The sequence below is a fragment of the Nicotiana attenuata genome, chromosome 3 (assembly GCF_001879085.1).
Source record: "Nicotiana attenuata strain UT chromosome 3, NIATTr2, whole genome shotgun sequence".
In the NCBI taxonomy this organism is placed as follows: Eukaryota; Viridiplantae; Streptophyta; class Magnoliopsida; order Solanales; family Solanaceae; genus Nicotiana; species Nicotiana attenuata.
This window is the reverse complement of record NC_031991.1, coordinates 39,269,048-39,276,925: the sequence shown is the minus strand read 5'-3', so window position 1 is coordinate 39,276,925 and position 7,878 is coordinate 39,269,048.

The following is a 7,878-nucleotide window of genomic DNA, read 5'->3' as shown; positions in this document are numbered from 1 at the left end:
ACTTAGGGGTTAAACTCGAGGAGTTCCGATGCCTCTCGGAAGCTGAAAAAAAGCTTGCTCTAGTTCCAAGCAACCACATTGGCAGATGTCCATAATCGTTATGAGTCAAAGATAAGGATAGAAGATGATCAGTTCGGGTTCCCGGCATCAACCAAGGGTCGGGATCGAGAAAAGAACAGTGATAAATCAAAAGAAGATTATGATATGGATCGACGATCTTCTAAGGGCCGGTTTTTCCCCTAAGTAAAGGTCGAAGGACGCAACAACAAGGTCTGTCTCCTCAGACTGGCCAACTGCTGCCTCTAATGCTTCAGATACTGATGGTGTTGCTGGTGCTGACTCCATCAGCAGATCAAGTGGTATATCCCCATTGGATGCTATCTTGGATACTTCTTTTCTCAATCTATCCACTGATTTCTTCAAAGCCTGATATTTCTGCATCTTCTTCACCTGTTTGCCTAACTCCTCAATAGCTCCCCCATGCGCCACCAATGTATCCATGATGGTCTTTGTGTAGGATCTTCTTTAATGTTTCCTCCAGCGACGGAGGAACCTGTGGTGCTGCTGGGGCAGAAGACTGTGCTACAACAACACTGGATATATCAGACAACTTTGAAGTAGCTGTCTACATCTAGTTGTTGAGACTCGCCAATGTCTGGGAGACTTGCAACACAATGAGTGGATATGTGGATGAGGCAGGCACTGGTACTGATGCAGATGGTCTAGAAGATGGAGGTGGTGGCATGTCAGCTGTCTCGGTGGAAGGACCGGCTGCTGTGGAAGGCAGGGCAGCTGTAGAAGGCATAGGAGCTGTAGAAGGCTCAGCAGCTGAATCTGTAACCACCGGTGGTAGTTGCCTTACCCTTGAACTTTGGGTTTCCCGGACATTGCAAAAAGTACCACGAGAAGGGCTTTTCGGCCCGCACCTTCGTATTAAAGCTCCCCGGCTCCACCATTGCGTCCGTAAGGTATTATGTGAGGGTGTTGGGATATGGATATGAGCTTTCACCTTTTTGAACAACTACTGACATGTTGGTCGACATGATGGCACCCATATTGATTGGGTACCCGGCCATGATAGATGTTACCAAAACTGCTCGGGGGAGTGGAAGATTGTTCTCATTCCGGCTCGGGTCAATCCGGCTGCACACAAAAGTTTGCCACCCTTTTGCTTCAGAATTGAGGGTGGCCCATGCAATGGAAACCCCCGCTGTGATCCACGATGGTGGTGGTCCTGGATCTTCCAAGATCTCTGCTAGCCAAGGGCGAGCTTCATCACCCATAGTAAGCTTCTCCATGTACTAGACTGCCTCTACCTCCTCAAATCCCATGTAAGTGTTCAGAGTGCATTGATCGAATCTGACCTTCTAATGCCTCACTTTTGTACCTTTCTTGATGTGTGCCACATTGGCATCCATAACACTCTTGGGTGAACCACATCCACCCTTGCTCTCCTTAAACTGCTTAAGGACATTTAGATTATATTTATCCAAATCCTTCAATAAGAATTGCTGCTCAAGTGTGAGCGATCTCTGGGGCCACCATTCTCTGAACCTTGTGAAGGCTACCAAGCTCACAAATCTATCTTCCCATATCTCCTTCTTCTTCAATCTCTCTAGGCCGCCCACTCTAGTATCACCTCCTCTACTATCATCAGGAACATCATCATTATTATCTACTACAACTGGTGCAGGGAGAGTGTGTGTGGAAGAGGGCTCTGAACCTTGGCTGCTGGCATTTGAACCCTCAAAAGAACTTGATGTGGTGGAGGGTTCGTTGCGGAGTTGGTATCTCCTAGGGAATAGTGATGGTTGGGACTGGGCCTCAGGTTGTTCCTCCACTGAGTGACCCTCGGAGGCTTCCCTAGACGGGATGTACGAGCTTGATTCTGAAGGCTCTATGGCCCTACCTCTCCCCGTGGTTTGCTTTTTGGTTGATGCTTTCTTCTTTACTCCCAAAGGTTGAGTACCTTTTCCTCGACCTCGGGAGGGTTCACCCCTACCTTTAGATGTATTACCTCTACCTCGTGATCAAACCATTGTCTACAATACAAAGCACATAGGTCAGTTAAAGTCCAGAAGCAGTTAACTCTTATAGGAAAAAAAATAGTTCACAGAAGTGAAAGTGCGGACCGCACAATATTGAGTGCGGCCACAGACTGCCTTGTGCGGACCTCACAATTTTGAGTGTGGCCGCAAAAACTTGGTTCAGACTACTAGTTCTCTGAAGTTTCAAAGTGCGGTCGCATACATTTTTATGCGGACCGCACAATTTTCTGCGGATCGTAAAATTTTGAGTGCGGTCCGCACATTGCATGCTCGGTATTATGCCCTAACTCAGAATCTGCGGACCGCACAATTTAAAATCATACGACACTGACTTAGTTTTTTCAAATTTTTTGCACAATGTAGACATGGTATTAGAAAATTAAACATGATACATGATTTACCCAGCCCCCAATGAGTGCATATGATATTACCCACACAATTTTACTCACACATGAAGAATATTTGACATTTTAGGCCTAAAAATAACTATATTATTGAAGAACAAAAAGTAAGAAAATTGAAAAATCTAAACATGAATTTGACATACCAATGATAAAGGATGCAGGGAAGAATCTAGACTGATGAAATGAATGTGGAGTGTGAAACAATTTGTGTGCACTGTGCTTGCTTAGGTCTCAAGAGCTCAGAGTGTGTAAAGCTGTGAATAGTGCTATGAGGACCTATTTATAGGTCGACCTAATTAGGTCAAAATTGCAGCTGAGTGCGGCCGCACAATTTTGAGTGCGGTCCGCACTCTCTACCTAAACCTAGATGAAGCTCTGCGGTCCGCACAAAAGTGAGTGCGACCGCAGGAATTTGTGCGGACCGTAAAATTTCAAGTGCGGCCGCAGAATGGCCTTTTCTCTGTAATTTCAAACTTTAGAGAGTTGTATTTTTGGGTCTCCAGTTGTGCAGCTGCACCCGCACAATGAATTGTGCGGCTGTAGATTCCTCTCTGTTGTGGCATACAAGATTGTGTGGACCGCACAATTAATGTGTGGTCCGCACTTTTTTAACACTTAGCTAATTTTTCTGGGCACAGTCCCTGCAAAGCACACTCATTCCTGCATACACTTCAAAACTAGTTAGCACAAAACAAAACCTATCTAAAGAAGAAGAAAAAAGATAAAGAAAAAAAAAACACATGGGTTGCCTCCCAAGAAGTGCCTGATTTAACGTCGCGGCACGACGCAGATTATCAATCATTTGAAATGAAGAACCGCCACGACGTGGCCATCATCAACTTTTCTAAGATAGTGCTTCACCCGGTTCCCATTGACTCTAAGCACTTCATCATTCTTATATTTCAATTCCAATGCACCGAATGGTGTCACACCAACAACCTCAAATGGCCACTCCATTTTGACTTCAACTTTCCCGGAAACATCCATAACCGAGAATTGAACAATAACACAAGATCACCTTCTTTAAACTCCTTATTTCGGTTGTACTTGTCATGGAGGTACTTCATCTTCTCCTTGTATAAGGAAGAACTTGTATATGCATGATACCGGAATTCATCTAGCTCATTCAATTGTGTCACCCTTAAGTTGGCGACGACATCCCATTCAAGGTTCAACTTCTTCAAAGGCCACATAGCCTTATGCTCAAGTTCCACCGAAAGATGGCAAGCTTTCCCGAACACCAACCGGTAGGGAGACATCCCAATCGGTGTTTTGTAAGCCGTTCTATAAGCCCATATAGCATCATCAAGTTTTCTTGACCAATCCGTCCGGTTGGCATTCACTGTCTTTGACAAAGTACTCTTGATCTCCCGGTTGGAGACTTCCACTTGTCCGCTTGCTTGAGGGTGATAGGGGGTCGAGACTTTGTGAGTGACACTATACTTGATGAGTAAGGTATCAAAAGCCTTGTTGCAAAAATGCGAACCCCTGTCACTTATGATAGCCCTTGGAGTACCAAATCTTGTAAAGATGTTTTTCTTCAAAAATTCCACCACACTCCTCACTTCATTGTTGGGGAAAGCAACGGCCTCAACCTATTTAGACACATAATCAACCGCGACTAGAATATTGGTGTTTCCACAAGAGCTCACAAACGGACCCATGAAATCAATACCCCACACATCAAAAATATCCATCTCCAAAATAGTGGTGAGAGGCATTTCGTTTTTCTTTGAGACTACACCAGCCCTTTGGCGTTCATCACAGTACTTAACAAGCTCACTAGCATCCTTGTAGAGAGTAGGCCAATGAAATCCACAACTCAACACTTTTGCCGCCGTTCTAGCTCCACCATGGTGACCACCATATGGTGAAGAGTGGCAAGCCTTAAGAATTTCCACTTGTTCCCCTCCGGCACACATCTTCGAATCACACCATCGGTACAAATCCGGAAGAGGTACGGTTCACCCCAATAATAGTCAAGGCAATCCCGTTTGAGCTTCTTCCTTTGGTTTGAAGAGAACTCATTTGGTTCAATGCCACTCACAAGATAATTTGCTAAATCGGTGAACAATGGCATCTCGGTCATTGAAATGGCTAGAAGCTTCTCATCGGGGAAGGAATCATTGATCTCAAGGCCGTCATGTGGCCTCCCTTCCTCCTCCAATCGAGATAAGTGATCCGCCACTCTTCACTATCTTTGCGGTCTTGGATCTCTATATCGAACTCTTGCAATAAAAGCACTCACCGCATTAACCTCGCCTTTGAATCCTTCTTGCTCATTAAGTACCGAAGCGCCGCATGATTAGTGTGGACAATCACCTTAGTACCCATCAAGTACGGGCTAAACTTCTCCATAGCAAAGACAATAGCAAGGAGCTATTTTTCAGTCATCGTGTAATTGACTTGGGCATCGTTCATGGTCTTACTAGCATAGCAGACCGGATGGAAGATTTTGTTGATTTGTTGCCCCAAAACTGCTCCAACCGCCACATCACTTGCGTCACACATGAGCTCAAAAGGCAAGCTCCAATCTAGTGTGGTGATAATAGGAGTAGTTGTCATTTTGAACTTGAGCAATTCAAATGCCTTCATGTAATCCTCATTGAAATGGAATTTGGCATCCTTCTCCAAAAGCTTACACAAAGGGTTCACCACTTTGGAAAAATCCTTGATGAAACAGCGATAGAACCCCGCATGACCCAAGAAACTCCTCACTCCCTTCACGGATGTAGGGCAGATGTTTAGAATCAACTCTATATTGGCCTTGTCGACCTCAACACCATTCTTTGAAATTTTGTTGCCAAGGATAATGCCTTCCTTGACCATGAAGTGACATTTCTCTCAATTCAATACCAAGTTTGTCTCTTCACATCTTGCCAAGACCTTATCTAAAATTTTCAAGCAATCATCAAAAGAATTCCCGACCACGGAAAAGTCATCCATGAAGACCTCAAGAATATCCTTCACCATGTCGGTGAATATAGCCATCATACACTGTTGAAAAGTCGCTGGTGCATTGCATAACCCAAATGGCATCTGCAAGAATGCGAAAGTACCATAGGGACATGTGAAAGTAGTCTTTTCTTGATCCTCTGGAGCAATAAGAATAATTTTATTGTAGCCGGAATACCCATCGAGGAAACAATAAAAAGCCCGGCCGACCAACCTATCAAGCATTTGATCAAGGAAGGGAAGTGGGAAATGATCCTTCCTTGTAACTTTGTTGAGCTTGCAATAGTCCATACACACTCTCCACCGGCCACCGTTCTTATAGGAATCAACTCGTTCTTGTCATTAGTAACCACAGTCATGCCCTCTTTCTTTGGGACACATTGCACCGGAGAAGTCCACGAACTACTAGAAATGGGGTAAACAACCCCGGCATCCAACCACTTTATGATCTCCTTTTGACCACCTCTTGCATTGCTTCATTTAGCCTCCTTTGATGTTCAATGGTGGGTTTGACATCCTCCTCCAAAATAATCTTGTGCATGCAAAAGGCGAGGCTTAAATATCCGCCAATGTCCATCCAATAGCTCTCTTCCTCCTTTGGAGCACCTCCAATGTGGACTCTACATACATGTTAGTCAAACAAGAGGAAAGAATAACCGTTAAAGTAGAACAAGGGCCAAGGAAATTCATACCTGAGATGCGGAGGCAATGGCTTTAACTCCAAAGTGGGAGGCTCCACGATTGAGGGCTTTGTTGGAGGAGTCTTACGATTTTCAATATCCAAGGATAACTTGCGGGGTTCATAAGTGTGCGACCCCATTTCATGCAATGCATTCACACATTCCACATAGCCTTCTTTCTCCTCATCATTATCAAGGTTGAGAAAAACGGCTTCCAAAGCATCCTCAATATTCATTATGGCACTAGCATCATCAATAATCACATCGGTCACCAAGTCCACAAACGAACAAACTTCATTGCTATTCGGTTGCCTCATAGATTTGCATACATGGAAGACCACCTTTTCATCACCCACCCAGAAGGTGAGCTCACCGACTTCCACATCAACAAGAGCCTTCCCCGTATCAAGGAAAGGTCTGCCCATGATAATAGGCACCTCATAGTCCACTTCACAATCAAGAATCACAAAATCCACCGGGAGGATGAACTTATCAGCACGAACCAACACATCATCAATAATACCCAATAGTCTTTTCATAGTACGATCTGGCATTTGTAACCTCATAGATGTGTGTCTTGGTTGCCCAATTCCCAAAGTTTTGAACACTGAATAGGGCATCAAGTTGATACTCTACCCAAGATCACATAAAGCTTTGGCAAAGTCGGCACTTCCAATTGTACATGGGACTGTGAAAGCATCCGTATCTTCCAATTTAGGAGCAATTGAGTGCACAATTGCACTCACTTGATGTGTCCTCTTTACAGTCTCACAATTCATCGACCTCTTCTTTGTCACCAAGTCCTTCATGAACTTTGCATAACCCGGTATTTGTTCTAAGGCCTCAACCAATGGCACATTAATAGACAAACTCTTCATCATGTCAATGAACTTTTTGAATTTGTTCTCTCCATTTTGCTTGGCAATCCTTTGAGGATATGGAGGAGGAGGCCTTGGCATTGTTGCCTTAGCCTTTGGTACTACCGGCTCCGGTATGTCAACAATGTGCTCCCTAGACGCGTTCACTTCTTCTTGAGTCTCCTCTATATTGTCTTCAATATCAATTCTCACCTCATCATTTGCTTGCACTTCATTGCTTGGCATCTCATCTTCTTGTACCAATTGCTCATCATCCACAACTTTCTTTTGGTTTGGGGTGGTTGCATCCCTACCTTTTTCACTCATTGTAGTCACAGCCATGGCATGTCCCGTGTTGTTCCCACCCTTTGGGTTCACCACCGTGTCACTTGGTAGTGCCCCCTTAGGACGAGTGTTCAAAGCTTGCGAGATTTGGCCCAATTGTGCCTCCAAATTGCGAATTAAAGTGTTGTGAGAGGCTAGTTGATCATTGTAGTCGGCATTCTTCTCCATCATTTATTTAAACATGTTCTCAATTCATCCTATCTCATTGTTGGATGAACTCGGACCTTGAGAAGGATAAGGAGCCGGGTTGCTCGGTTACCCTCCGTCATGTCATTGTTCGGGCACTCTTTCACCATAGTACGGTACCTCTCCCATATCTCATGCAAAGGCTCATTGGGTTCTTGTTTGAAATCTAGAATCTCATCCCTAAGCGTTGCCATATGCCCGGGAGAAAAGAACTTGGAAATGAATTTATCGGCCAATTCATCCCATGTATGGATAGAATGATTTGGCAACCTCTCAAACCAATCCAAGGCCTTCCCCCGTAGAGAAAAAGGGAATAACCTCAACCGCAAATCATCCTTGGAGACATTTGTATGTTTACTCCCCCAGCAAGTGTCCACAAACCCTTTCAAGTGCGTGTACGCAT